The sequence below is a fragment of the Sylvia atricapilla genome, chromosome 12 (assembly GCF_009819655.1).
Source record: "Sylvia atricapilla isolate bSylAtr1 chromosome 12, bSylAtr1.pri, whole genome shotgun sequence".
NCBI classification, from domain to species: Eukaryota; Metazoa; Chordata; class Aves; order Passeriformes; family Sylviidae; genus Sylvia; species Sylvia atricapilla.
The window spans coordinates 2,625,459-2,640,272 of NC_089151.1; the positions used below are offsets into that span (position 1 = coordinate 2,625,459).

The 14,814-nt window shown below is 59.5% G+C and overlaps 1 protein-coding gene across 6 annotated transcripts in view; it reads left to right on the top strand.

Moving 5' to 3' along the window:
* GSE1 (Gse1 coiled-coil protein) overlaps positions 1 to 14,814 on the top strand; it is a 98,323-nt gene that overhangs the window by 39,333 nt on the left and 44,176 nt on the right. The window contains exon 1 of one of the 6 annotated variants that reach the window (XM_066327482.1): positions 9,818 to 9,916. The exons of the other annotated variants lie outside the window; for them this stretch is intronic. The gene's annotated coding sequence lies outside the window, so the exon portion shown is untranslated. Of the gene's footprint in view, positions 1 to 9,817; positions 9,917 to 14,814 lie in introns of those variants that run through there. 6 annotated transcript variants of the gene reach the window in all.

Sequence of the window (14,814 nt, forward strand, 5' to 3'; positions counted from 1 at the left end):
GGGGGGCAGCTGGAGGGAGGAAGGGGTGTTAGCTTTAATCCCTGCTCCTCTGGTTGTTGCTCTGGCCTCCCAGCCCCCCTTCCTCCTCACCCTGCTGTCTGGCCCGTGGGAGGTTGAGGCCTGGAGGGGCTGTTCCTGGTGGGTTTGTGCCTGTGCCAGCCGTATGGGAGGTGCTGATGCTGTCCCCCACATCAGGGCACGGTGCCATGGGTCACACCTCTATCCCAGAGCCCTGGCACCGCCGCCGGCTCTGGGTGTGGGCAGCAGCAGATGGCCTCTGCCATCACGGCCCCATGGGGACACCCACCCCGGAGTGCCATGAGCTGGCAATGCTGGGGTGCATCACCCACCTGTGGGGTGCTGGCTGCCCCCGAGGGGCTGTGGGGCAGCCTCGCCGAGCCCCAAGAAGGAGCAGCCAGCACAGAGCTTGGCCTGCAGCCTCTTCCCGGGCAGGCTGCCAGGGGGATTGCCCTTGAACTGGCCCTTGCCATGCCTCGTGCTTGGTGCCCCATGTCCCCCCCCGGGTCCCCCCAGCCCGGCACCCCGCTGCCCGCCGGTGGTTGCACATGGGAGGAAGCGCCGCAGAGCTCCCGCGCCCCGTAACGGCGGCTGCCTTATCTCGGGGCCCCCTGGGCCCCCCCAGCCCTTATCAGCCGCGGCCGTTGGCCCTGGCTGGGCTCGCAGCCCCCCCTCGGCCGCCCCAGCCCCTGCGGGGTCAGCCCTTGGGGGCGGCCGCTTGGCAGCCTGCCCCCTCGAATCCTTTTTGAAGTTTCAAATCCATTTAAGTCAAGAGGAGGGAAAGTTATTGCCTCTAAAGCCCCTTGCGTTGAGCAGTAAATCCTCTTTGCTGGGCCAGCGCCGCCTCCCAGCACCCGCGGGAGCAGGCGGGGGGTGACTCCTGGGCTGGGGGGGTACGGGCTGAATGTGTGTGTCCCCAGCACCCTGCAGGAGGGCGCTTTGTGCCTGGGATGGAGTGGGGACCCCAAAACATGGTCAGTGTGGCTTTGGGGTCCATTTGAAACCCCCCCAGCTGAGCAGGCGTCTCTGCTGCTTGCCCACCCACCATTTGCTCACCCTGATTCAGGCCAGAAAGGGGATTCCCCTTGTGACATCAATCCCCTGGTGTCCCCAGCAGTGTGGCACAGCACCCCCGCTGCTGCCGTGCACCCTCTGATGGAGCAGGAGCTGGATGTGCTGCCGGCGCGCTGGCGTGTTTTATTTGATTTCCCTTCTCCCGAGCTGGCAATATTTAAATATTAATGCCTGCCTCTAATTGCTGGGTCAGAGGAGCGGGACGCCGCGGGAACGGGTGCAGGGGCGGCTGAATTTTGTTGTCTCGGGGAGTGTTTGCCGAGGAATAACGTTTGTGCACACACACACATAATTTGACTCCCTTGGGATTTACTCAGCCTTGGGGAGCGATGCAGGGGGAGGAGGAGGAGGCTGAGCCGCGATGCCACCGGGGCCATCATTTTGCAGCAGGGCACCCACCCCCCGCATCCGGGGGCCTTTCTCCCGCAGAGGGGATTGCTAATGGCAGGGGAGGAGGAGGAGGTGGAGGGGGGGAGCTGTTTTATTTTCTCTCCGGGCAGCGCGGCGTCAGATGCTTGCGTGCTCGCTTCCTGTAATAAAGCGACCGCCGGCGCGCTTGTCACCTGCTCTCTGTTGTGCTGCCAAGCGCAGACATGCCGCTTCTCGCTGCGGGCCCTGGCGTGCTCCCCGCCGCCGCCGCCGCTGCGCTCGCCGCGGGCGCTCGGCCCGTGCCAGCGCGGCGGTAGCAGGTGTTTGGGCAGGGTGTGATGGTGCCTGTTGCCGCACGCCCCGTGCGGGCGGGGGCCGTTTAACTGTTCCTCACCGTGGCCTCTGTGATGCTTTCCCCTGCTTGGCGTTCTCTAGGGGGGTCCCAGAGAGTGTGCCCCGGTGGTCGGGGTGTGCCGTGGCAGAGGCGGCCCAGCTGCGGGCAGGTGGCTCCGGTTGTCCCCAGCTGCTTGGCGCAGTTGGAGCGGGGAGGTGGGTGTGCAGCGTGTGCCACGCAGGGGTTGTTGTGCAAGCTGCTTGGCGCTGCTGTTGCCTGCCGTGCCGTGCCACACCGTGCCGCGCAGCTGGCTTGGACACCGGGTCACTGCTCGCTGTGCTGTGCAGCCACCTTGGATTGCCTGCTGTGCCACGGGCTCTACCTTTGGATGCACAGCCGCTGGTGCCAGCACCTCCCCAGTGCTGTTAGGGGAATTTTCCCCGTTGGGAAATCCCTCTGGCTCCCTTTTGGATGCCTCACTGGTTTGCCAACCCCCCTCAGCCGTTGTTCCTTGGCTGTGCAATCTCCTTCCTCCTGCCCGCATGGCACATGAGCCATCTGGGTTAACCGGTGTTGGCGGGGTCCTGCTCCCGTTAACCCCGGCCAAGGGAATTCCGTACCCTTGGACCTGGCGGGGAGGCTCCTTGCAAGGGGCTAACACGGGGTCTGCTCCCCACAGGAGCGTGGTAGATGTGGAGTTTAGGGATGAATTACACCCAAATGTCCCCCGTGGAGGAGGCGGGCTGGCTTTTCCTCCTTCCCACCCGCATCCTGCCCCTCTCCAGCCCCGGCTCCCGGCGCTGCCTTTGTTTCCGCTGTATAACAAGATGATGGGTTAGGGTCAAGCTGCGGGTTCATAACTTGTTGGAAGACTTTGCCGAACAATAAAGGTGTCTGGCTTTATATCTGCTCGTATTTTATCCGCTCCACGGCCTTTCCCCAGCGCCGGCCGGGATTTACGGCGGGGGATATTTGAACGTGTCGAGGCGAGCCGGGGAAGCCGAGGCCGACCCCCTCCCCACGCCTTTGCATTCAGTGCCTGGGCGCTGAAATATTTACCTTCCAGCTCCTCTGACAGTTCAAGCCGTCTCGTGAAGCAAAGGTTATTGAACTGCGAATGTTATGACATTACATTTTTGTGTCTGCACTTTCTAGATGCGTGATGCAGCCTGAATGATAAGTGATCTCGGGGTTAAGGGTGGGGTGTTTTTTTTTTTTTTTTTCTTTTCTGTTCCTTTCCCTCCCTCTCTGCTCTCCTCCCTGAGCTGTCAGCTCTGCTGGTGCTTGATAACGCTCCCTTTTATTGCCCTGCCTTTGCATTCCTGCTGCTGGGCTCCCTGCAGTTGAGGTGGGTGCTGGGAAGGCGGGAGAGGGACATTTCCAGCTCAGAAGCCTGGCTGCCCTGGTGTGTGCCTCAGTTTCTGTAACCCTCCTGCCGTGAGTGGTCACCTGGGGGTTTCTTTCAGTCACCCATGCCAGCAGCCCCTCTTTGTGGTCGGTACTCTCAGTGCAGGGAAACGCTGCATCCTGTATCCCACCAGGAGCGTAGAATCGCAGGATAGTTTGAGTTGGAAGTGACCTCAAAGCTCCTGTCACTCCAACCCCTTCCCCTAGTCCAGGTAGCTCCAAGGGCCATCAAACCTGGCCTTGCCGTGCTGTGGGGCAGGAGGTGATTCCCAGTGTCCCTGGTGCCAGTCTGTGCCATGGTGCCCATCCTGCAGCCACATTTAGTGGGATTTTGGGGTGCTGAGGTGCTGCTCTCTGGTACCTGTCTGTCAGGGTACAGCATCTCATCAGCTGTCCCCACTTGAGACGCAGCATCCCCAGGTGGCCAAGTGGCCAGGGGGACACGTGGGGAGGGGGACAAGTGACAGAAGCCTGGGCTGTCCTGTACACACTAGAGGGCAGCAATAAACTGGATCAGTGAGCTGTGCTCTGTCCCTGGGGGCGTTGAGGGGTCCGACTCCTCAAATTTGCTCTGGCACATTGAGTTTGCAGCAGGGGCACACTTATTTTTAAACAAAACCATTGCAGCAGGATGAGGACCCTCCAACCACTCGGACCTGCAGTGTCATTTCATCCCAAGAGCAAACTTAATTAAGTCATTCCATAAATTTGGCTGCGCTCAACTGCCGGTGAATCACATTTGCACCCCCCCACCTTCCTCCCTGGCTTTTCCCTGGGCTCCCCCTCCCCGCTTGGCTCCCTGCAGGAGTCAGGATCTCACCCTGCAGTGCCTGGAGACTTCCATGGGCTCAGGGCTGGCTGAGCATCCCAAATATCCCAGGTTGGGGAGGCTGCCAGGGCTAACAGAATCCAGCTGTGCTGGTGGGCGGGCAGGGGGGGCCACGGGGAAAAAGGGGAAGAAAAAAAAAGAAAAAAAAAAAAAAAAAAAAAAGGGGTGACGGCCCGGGAAATTAAATGTTCATAAATGTAGGCCCGAGCGCTTAAAAAGTAGGGCAGTGCCATTAAATCTCATTAAAGTTTAATACCTATCAGTGCCACTTCAGGCAGCCCTTGGACATTGCTTTAATTTGATGGGTGTTAAGGGAGAATTATCAAATAATTGTGCTGGCTGGGGACTTGCTTTTATCATGTTACATGGAAAGCTCTCCCGGCTTTGTGCCGCACATCAAAACAGCGGCGGGTAGGTATTGTTCTGGGGAGGGGATGGGGACGGCTGCAGGGGGGGTCCCCACTGTCCCTATCACCCTCAGCGGTGGCAGGAGGGATGAGGGACACCGGATCAGGTTGTTACAGGGATTTGTTGCCCCAGTGATCAGCTTTTTCTGCCCAAATTTCACATTTCTACCCCCAGCAGGGGTTTGCTGCCCCAGGCTGGCATCCATGGGGGTGGCACGGGGACAGGGAGCATCCTGCCATGGTCCCCATGGATTCTGCTGTTATCCCTGTGGGTCCTGCCAGTGTTCCCGTGGGTCCTGTCACCATCCCCGTGTGTCCTGTCATCATCCCCCTGAGTCCTGCCATCAGCCCTGCAGGCTTTGCTGGTGTTTCCGTGGCTCCTGCCACCATCCCCATGGGTCTTATTGGTGTCCCCAAGGGTCCTACCATCATTCCCATGGGTCCTGTCACCATCCCCACATTGTCCCCATGGGTCCTGTCAGTCTCTCCCTCTGTCCTCCTGGTGTTCCTATGGGTCCTGCTGGTGTCCCCATGTCCCAGCAGGGTTGTGCCACCCTTCCTGCGCTCGCTACCCCAGGATGCCAGTGTGGGGCTGTGGGTGCTGCTAATTAATACTAATTTTTAGAGAGGCTGTGGGGTCTGGGAGAAATTGCAGATGGGAGGAGCCGGGGATGGCCGGCTCCGTGCGGAGGCAAGGACATGGGCCCATGCATTTTTTATAGGGTGCACCCGGGGTTATTTTTATTTCTTTCTATTTCCTTCCTCCTCCCCTCGCTGTAAAAGTCCCTGTTGATAAAGAATTAGTGCCAGGTCGTTAGTCCTGGTTTTTATGAGATAAACCCGGGCGCAAGGTGCTGTCGTGTAAATGCCGGGGCCAGGGGAGCGCGGGGACGGGGAGAGCGGAGCTGCTGCCATGAATTATTCAGCAGCGCCTGATTTCACATTATTCTCACTGATACTTTTACAACCTGTCAGTAAATAAAAAGATTCTACATTATTTATAGAAATGGACCCGAATTGGGTAGGAGAATTTACTGTTGCTATTATTAGGGGCTGCTCAGCACCGTGTTAATGAGAGCCGGGTGATGGGGAATGCTGCTTCCTGTGGGCGCGGTGTCCCCTGTGTCCTTCCAGGTGCCACCTTGCTCCCCAAGGGTCACTGTGTCTCCTGCCTCTCACTGCTGGGGCTCCATGGGTTTGGGCTGTTTGAAGGGGGATATCTCCTTCCTAAGGGATGTCTTCTTCCCTGGAACATTTTCTTCCCAGTGACACATCCCTGCAGGTGACACCTGCTCTAGGACATCCATGCTGGGGAGGTCACCTTCCAAGGGATGATGACATCTCCCTGAGGATGTCTCCTTCCTGGGGGCATCTCCTTCCTAAATATGTCTGCTTCCTGGGAACATCCTCCGCAGGACTGTGTCTTCCTGAAGACAGCTTCTCAGACACATCTCCTTCCTGAGTATCACATCTTCCCTGGGACATCCTCTTCCTGACACTTTTCCAGAGACACCTCCCTGTGGAGGACACCTTCCCAGGGACATCCTTGCAGGGGATGTCTCCTTCCAGGAGATATCTTCCCAGAGACATCTTCTTTCCAAGGACAACTCCCTGTGGATGACACCTTCCCAGCAATGTCTCTTTGCTGAGGACATCTACTTCCATGGATGTCTTCTTCCTGAGCACATCTTCTTCCCAAAAACATCTGCTTCCTGGGGACATTTGCTTCCCAGGGATCACATTTTCTCAGGGTCATCCTCTGCCTGGGGATGTGTCCTTCCCTAGGACATCATCTAACCAGGGACACCTTACCAGGGACATCCTTGCTGGGGACGTTTCCTTCCAGGGGATGACATCTTCTCAGGGACATCTCCTTCCCAAAGACATCTGCTTCTTGGGGACATCTTCTCGAGAATGTCTCCTCCCTGAGGATCACATCTTTAGGAACATCTCCTTCCTGGTGACCACATCTTCCCAGGGATGTCTCCTTCCCAGGTGCCAGCCCTGGGACACACATCCCTGCCAGAGGAGGACTCTTTGCAGTCATGCTGCAGTTACATTTCTGTCCCCATCCAGTGAATTGTTCCCACCATCCCTGCTGCAGGAACTGGAGGGGCTCCACTTCCAGCCTGTCCCCCCATCTTGCCATCATTTGCCTGTCGCCAGAACGGGAACCGTCCCACCCACGCACCCGCCAGCCCCCCGGATCCCATCTGGGCTTCCTGCATCCCTGATGTGACAGCTCCAGGGAGGTGGAAAAGCATCACACGGGGTTGGGAAGCCCCGAGGAGGGGCGGGCTGGGCTGCGGGTAAACCAAGGCACGGCGGCAGTGGAAAAACCAGGAGGAAACCCAAGCTGTAATGGTTTGTCTGCGGTGTCCTAAGGTGGCTGCTCCCAGGCTGCCGGTGACAGGTTTATTGGCAGGCAGGCCGGGCTGGAAGGATTGTGGGCTATTTACAGTGCTGGGGCCGTGACTTTGCGAGCAGACAGTTAACATAAATTCACATGATGGATCAGTTATCACTTCATTGAACTGGTGGCGGATCCATTGAAGGCTGTGCAGTAACATACTGTTTCCTGGCTCTGCGCAGCGCTGGGATACATTAAATACACTTTATTTATAGCTTACCATTGCTGCACTGTGGGCAGGAGAATGCAGCTTTTGCAACTATCATCTAATTTTATGATGAGCATTAAAGCAAGGCCTATAATTTGCACCTTTTTATTCATTAGACACTGGTGCAGCCATAAGTCAAGAATGCCCAGGGATTTAGATGCAGATCCAGAAGATAAACTATTGACAAGCCAGATGTATTTTTACATTAGTGTGCCTTTACAATAGTTTATGTTGAGAGTGGAATATAAATTGCATTATTAAATACGAACCACTCTTGTAACCGCTGCTCTTCCTGCGTCTGTGCAGGCAGGGTGGGATTCGGAACCGCAGAGCACGGAGCCTTTGCCTAATGGTTCCAGGTTGGAGGGGGATTGTTATTTTGGCTTATTTTATCCGTGGATGTGCTGATGCATCAGAGCAGGGGTCTGTCTCAGCACTGTCCCTAGGAGGAAGGCATCCTGTGGGATGAAGAGATGTGGGATGTCAGAGCAAAGCCATCTCAACCACGTGCCCCCAGCAGGGACCTCGGCTTGGCCGCTGCCACCCGGCCAGCAGTGAGTTAAATCCTTTTGTTTCTGAGGCAATACAGTTTATATTATGAGCATGAATAAAAGATGGTTGTGCTAGGGGTAGCTGTCAGGATCTTCGCCGCCTATAAAGGCTTCTACTGTAGCTTGACAGTAAAAGACTGTGTTTGGGGACTGATGTGGTTTCTCAAAGGAGCTAAATAAATAAGGGACGCTTATTTTTACACCAGTAAAGGCTGCTGGAAATTTAAAGCCCTGTTTATCTCGCTGAAATCACGGTGTTTATTGTTATCTCGTGGAGGGGGAATTTGCATGTTCACTAATAATTAACCCAACCCAGCGTTCTCCCTCCTGTACGTGCAGCAGCCTCGCCGTTATCTGGGGGGAGGAAAGGCTTGCAAATCAAATGCAAATATTGACCCTGCCTGGGCTGGGTGCTGCTGTGGCCGGGTGCTCCCAGTACCATCCCACGGCTGCTGCAGGGGCAGGAGGGCAGCGTGGAGGGGCTGGGTGCTAGTGTGGGACATCAGAGGGCTGATGGGAGCCATCCCCATGGTCACCCCATCCTTATTTCTGCCCTATTCCCATTGGCAACCCATCCACGCTGATGCCTTTCCGTATTTCCACCCCATTCCCATCGCCATCCTCTCTCCATTGCCACCCTGTTGCCATTACCACTCCATCCTTCTTTCCATCCTACTGCCATGGCGGCCCCATTGCCATTGTCACCCTCTGCTACCCCATTCCCACTGTCACCATGTTGCCATCCCATCCTCCTTTTCACCTCATTCTCATGGGCCATCCCATGCCCACCCCATCTTCCTTCATTGCTACCCAGCACCCATTGCCACCCCGTGTCCATTCCTGTCCCCGTGCCACTCTGTCCCCATTGCTACCCCATCTCCATGGCCAACTCTTCCCCATTGCCTCTTCATCCTTATTTCCACCCTTGTCCTACGGTCACCTCATTCTTGTGACCCTATTGCCAACCCTATCCTTCTTGTCACCTTGTCCCCATTGACACCTCATCCTTATTTCCACCCCATCCCTGTCCCCACCCCGTGGCCACCCCTTTGTGGCGGGCGCTAACAGGCGTCCCGTCCCGGTTGCCAGTCCCGGTGCCACCAGATGCTGCCGCTCCGTGTCACACCATCATGTCGCTAGCGGAGTGTAACGGGGGAGAGCAGTCGGTGCCTTTGTTTCTCCTGCTCTCCGCACAGCTGTCACTTCCAGTGATCAGTAGAAAAATCATCACCCCACCGGATCATACATATGGAACGGTGTCTGTGCGGAATATTTATTGTAACATGTGTTGAGGCCGCGCCGGTCACGAGCCCCGGGCTGGGCTCGCGCTGTGCCAGCCCCGGAAGGATGCTCCAAACCCCCTGGCTCTGCCTGCTGGGGAGGTGTGAGTGTCCCCACAGTGGTGTCCCCACGGCGGTGTCCCCACGGCGGTGTCCCCAAAGTGGTTGGGGGACTCGGGGCTAATTGCGCTCAGTGGCCTCAGGCTGTGCAACATCCTTCTGCCTCATGGGGGATTGAGAAAGTGTTCCCTCTCCCACCTTGTCCCCACCTTGCTCCCAAAGGATGTCTTCAAGCTGGGCGAGCAGCTGAGATGTGGGGCCGTGCAGAGCTGCAGCTGGTAAAGCTGCAAGGGAACAGAAGCCCGGGGGCTGCCCCTTGCTGGGGTCACCTGTGGGGTGGCCTTTGGGGTCTCCAAGGGCAGGAGGCGAAGGCATGCGGGCGCCTTGGCCCCGTCAGTGTCTCCGGGAGCTCTCTCCCATCTCTGGAGCTGTCAGCTCGGCACCTTTCATGTGTGATGGGTAAACAGCGTGGCGCGCCTGCCGGGGAAGGCTGTTGGATCCCTGCTGGTGCTAAAGCAGCGTCTGGCAGGGACGGGGAACGTGCCGTCGCCTGTGCGAGGCACGGCGGACGTGACGCCCCGCTGGGGCTCCGTGCGGCTTTCCTGATGGAGAGCAGAGCCCCAGCCGCCCCCGTGTCAGGGTGAAGCCGTGCTGATGGGATCCGTGCTGTATTTTCCCTGCAGGTGTGCCCCTCCCACCAGCAAAAAACAGTTCCCACGTCCCCATCCCATGCGCTGGTGGCTGATGGGGACACAGAGCCCCCCCCGTGCCCCCTCTCCGTGCGTTTTCCCTCCCCGGGGTGGACAGATGCCGCACGGGCAGGACGGGGTCACCGGGTCCCCCCAGCACATGGCTAGGGGAAGGTGTTGCCAGCGCCTTTTGGCACCCGCTGCCACACGAGCGCGCTCCTCTGACAGCTTTATCAAGCCTCCAGACTTCCCAATTCCATTGTTCCTGACATCTGTTTCGGTAAGTGATTAATTGCAATTAGTGAACGGTTTGAAAGCCTGTGGAAGAATATTCAGCAGAAAACTCGTCAAGATTAATGAGTGGTGGCAGTTGTCAGAAGGGCTGCTGCCTCGCCGGGATGCGGCGGCGGCGGGGAGGTGCGGGAGGCTGGGCGAGTGGGGTGCCCCCCTCCCCGTGTCCCCCCCCACCCCAAGCGTGTCCCCCTCCCTCCCCATCCTCCCGGAGAATAACACGGGCTGATTTTTCATCCGAACGCATGAATTATCCACTAATGCGCTATTAATAAAGCGCTGTGGAGTTTCACCGAGATTAGGTCCTAAATCATGCAGAATGAATTTTAATCAGTCCGAAAGACACCGGTGTTAGCCACTCCCGGGAACCTGCGGGAAACCAGCCTGGATCCGGCCGGGATCTGCTGCCGGAGCGGCCGCGCCTGCACCTTTGCCCCCGAGCTAGGTGCGGGCGGTGACAGAGCCAGGCACCTTTGTGCGCTGCTGCCACGGCAGGGGCGTTGCAGGATAAGAGCTCTGTGGGCATAGCCAGCTCTCCAAATCCTTGCCAGCGGGAACAGGGGGATGGCAGCCTGTGAGGTGGCACCTGAGTGTGGTGCCCAGGGTGCCAGGACGGAGCAGGGGTCCTCTGAACTCCTGTGCCATGCCCGGATTCCCAAAGACCACGCATTTTGGGGGGTGTCACTCCTGCGGTGAGGTTCACAGGTCTTTGCAGTTTTGTTCTCTGGTTGTGCCCCCAGCTCAGTGCAAGGGACCACCCCAAGGTGCCGGGGGTTTGGGGGGTGCTGAGCCCGGGGCGTGACACACCCACAGCCCTGGGGGAAAGGGAGGGTGCGACATCTGCTCCTGCAAATTGTTTGTCTTGCCGAGGTCAGGGCGGCTCGACAGCCTCAGGTCCTGCGAGCAGATGGCTCCGGCATGTTCCCGGCCGCGCTCCGCTGTGCCGCACCCATGAAATTCCCCATTAACTGGCTGTGACCGGAGGGTGGAGGGGGAGGAAGCATCCCTCACTTCTCTGCGCTCAGCCTGGGAGCACACACAGCCTGTGTCTGTCCCCAAGGGCAGCAGGGACTTGTCCCCTCGGCCAGGGAGGGGGATGGCCCCCGTGCTTTGCATGGCTTCACTAATCCAGGAGCGCTGCCATCGCCCAGGTGCTTGGGGGTTTGCACCCACGTGCTGCTGGGGAGGGAGCCCCCAGCCCCAGCCCCGCCTGCCAGCCTGTCCCCGTCCCATCTCTTTGATTTATTGCTCTTTTGGCAGAGGGCAGGGCTGGTGGGGGTCTCCAGGGGCTGGCAGGGGTCGGGAGGTCCCGCCGTCGGCCGCCCTTTGTTGGTGTCCGGCACAATGACCCTGCGCAGGCTGTTTGCTCGGCGCGCTGGGTAATTACCGTGCCGGGGAGGATGAGGAGGTCAGGGCCGACGGTGCCGCCGTGACCCGCCGCCGTCGAGGCCCTGTGTGGCAGCGGCTTGTCCTTCCCCTGTCACCATCTGCTCGGAGGCGGCCGCTCGGAGTGGCGGGGCTGCGGCGCTCAGACGGACGGACAGATGGTGGTGGGTTTGAAGAGGTAGAGTGTGTACTTTGTTCTGGAGAGCTTGGAGGGAAAGGAAAAAAAAAAAAAAAAACAACATTAGAAGGAGAAAAAGACAGGGAGAGGAGAAGGAGGGGACATGCTCCTGTGTCCTCACCGCCTGCCACCGTGCCACACGTTGTGGTGGAGATTGTCACCGTGCCATGGGTGAGGCTGCGAGTGCTGGCACTGTGGCGTGCTGCAGTTGGAATGACAGGGAGATGGGATGGGTGGTCACTTGCCCCTCTGAGTGTCCCCTGTGCCACCACCCCGAGGGATGTGGCAGTCCCCATGGTGTTTCCAGGGATGCCCTTAGCCCGCTGTGTCTCTCCAGGGCCTGACCCCAGTGTGCTGCCCGCCGGCACTGCACGTCCCCACCTGCCAGCGGTGCCAGCCAGGCCAGGGCTGATGCAAGCGGCATTCCCGGGCAAGCCCGGCCACTTCCCAACCGGCTGGGGCAGCCGGGAGGCCACGGGCGTGGGGTCCCTGCAGCGGTGCTGCGGACGCCGGGCACAGGCAGGGCGACACGGCGTCTCCCTGGGGCGTTCCTGACCCGCCGGACCCGCTCGGGGAGCAGCGGCGTGGGTTGGTGGCTTTGGCTCGGGGTGCAGGAGGTGCGGCCGGCCGCTTCGCCGCCTCGCCGCCGCCTGTTCCAGCGGCGCCGGCCCTCCGTGTCCCGGCATCGCCTCGGCGCAGCGGGCCGCGCTTGACGCCCATGCAACGGTGCCACGGCGGTGCCTGCCTGGCACCCGAGGGCAGGGCGGGAGTGCTGGCACCGCGTCCTGGCAGCCGGGTGGCTTTGCTGGAGTGCGCCGGAGTTGTGCCGTACAGGGGGGTTCGGTGTAAGCAGGTGGGATGGTTTGAGCCCGCCGTGCGCAGATGTGCTGGAGTGGGGATGTGAGTGGGCTCGCTGAGGAGGGATTCCCACGGAAGTCAGAGGCTCCGGGTTTGGGACCCTGCCCGCTGCCTGCCACCGTTGCAATTCTGGCTTTGCTGCCTTTTAATTACCGCCCGCGCCAGGCCTGGCTCTGCGTTCCACTTCATTACGCGATTGCGATCGGGGCCGCTCCTCCCTCCCGGCCGACTCCGGTGGATAATTAGGTGTGTTTTCTCCCGCGTGCAGACAGACACTTAATACAGCTTTAATCACCTGCTCCAGCGGCTCCCACCCACCGCCCTGTGCCCGCTGCTGCTGCTGCCCACAGCCCGCCCAGCTGGGTAATGACAGGCTGTGGGTGCCCAATGGAACGTCCGCTAATAACCCCCAGTGCAAATGCCCGCTGCAGGTGCCTGTGCAAATAAACATCCCCTACAAGTGCCCAGTGAAGGTGCCCGCTGCAACAGCGCTGTGCCGACACCTCGTGAACATCCCCTGGTGCAAATCGTGGAAATGTGGAATGGTTTGGGTTGGAAGAGAGCTTAAACATCTCCTCATTTCAACCCCCTGCCATGGGCAGGGACACCTTATGCTAGACCACGTTGCTCCAAGCCTTGTTCAACCTGGCCTTGAACACTTCCAGGGGTGAGGAATGCCCAGTGCCAATGCCCGGTGCCCATCCCTGCCGCAAATGCAAACACCTTGTGCGAATGAACGCCCGGTGGACATACCCAGCTCGAGTGCCCCATCCCAATGCCCAATACCCGTCCCTGGTGCCGATTCCTGGTGCAAACACCACCCAGGCGGGGTCCTGGTGTGTCCTGGGGCAGCGTGGTGCTGGCACTGCCCGGCTCCCGGCCGGTTTCTCCGGAGCAGGCGGCCGCCGGCTCCTCGCAGGTGTACGCACAGACTCCGCGGCGCCCGAGCTTCTGTGCGGCGGGCGCGTGCCAGCACACTGCTGTGCCTTGCGAAGGTAGCAGCCATCTGCACTGTGATAAAAAGCCCTGAGGATGATAAATAGACAAGTAGCACTTTTATTGGATTGCCGTTCCGAAGCAGCCACTTTGGGTTTGGCACGGCGCTAACGACAGACTCGCCGCACGCTGTGCCCAGCCGCCCCGGCCGGGGGAAAGGGGCTGCCCGGCGGTGATGCCAACGCCTGCCTGGGCACCACTGCTCAGCCTGGAGTGCTCTCCCTGCCTCTTCCTTCTCCCCTTGGTTTCTGGGAGTGACACGGATCTGTGTGACCTGGATGGGAGAGCAGCATGGCTGGCTGTGGGGCAGGAGTGGGGCTGTCCAGCTGGCACGGCGTGGCACGGTGTGGCACGGTGTGGCACGGTGTCCCAGCTGCCGCGCTGGCCTCCGCATCACCTGCACAAAGCAGCTTGTTTGTCAATAATGGAGCAGGGAAAATTGCACCCGAAATGCCTCTCGGCTCTGCTTTGTGCTGCCTTAATGCGTCCACCCCGGAGGTGCCGGCTCGGCGGCGGCACAAAGGCTGCTGGAAGGGAGGGGAGGAAGGGATGGGGAGCTCAGAGAGGTTCCAGGGGGGATTTAGTCCCCACTGGCCCACACAGACCCCCCAGTGGCAGGGTGAGGCGGTACAGACAGGCTCTGACCCACGTGGCTGGCACTCTCAGGCCCCCACAGCTTGGCCATGCCTGATGCCAGGGATGTCAGCCCAGAGGGATGTGAGTCTTGGGGACAGTTTTGGGGGAGGACAGCATTGCTTAGTCCTTGCCCAAAGCTCCTGCTGCTGGGAGCAGGGAGTGGGGTCCTACCAAACATCCTCATCTCACTGTGCTGGGACAGAGCTCGAGCCTTGGAGGTGTGATTTCCAGTTCATTCCATGTGAGTCGTGGCTGCAATCATTATCCCACCCTGCCTGTCCCACTACAGCCCTGACGTGGAAGTGACAGCAGATTTTGGGGTGGTGTGGGAAAAGCAGTTACCCCCTGGTCACTGGTTCAGCTTGGGACACACAAGAGTGATTGTGAGTATCCTTGTCCCTCTGTGTCCCCCTGTGGTGGCAGCTTCTGCAGCGGCATGGGGCAGCTGGGGGACACCATTTCGGGGACGGGACAGGTCACACTGGAGACACCAGTTGAAGGATGCTACAGGACACGACAGCTTGGGAACACTGTTTCAGGGCACAGCCCCCATGTCACAGGGATGACAGGGGGAGGCTGGGCTGGCAGAACAGGGTCTGGGGGTGCTGAGGGTGGGGGTGTGTGTTCCCACACCCTGCCAGCCCCCCACCTGCAGCTCAGGGGCCGCACACAGCTGCCTGCCTGGGCGTGCATGCCAGGAATTTGGGATCACGGGGGAGGGGGGCCGGCTGCCTCCGTGCCCTCTGACCCCCGGATGATACAAGCCCTCTTCTGTTTCTCCTCAGCCCGCCGGCGGGGTCAGCCTGACGGCTGGCGCTGGCTCCTCGCCGCGA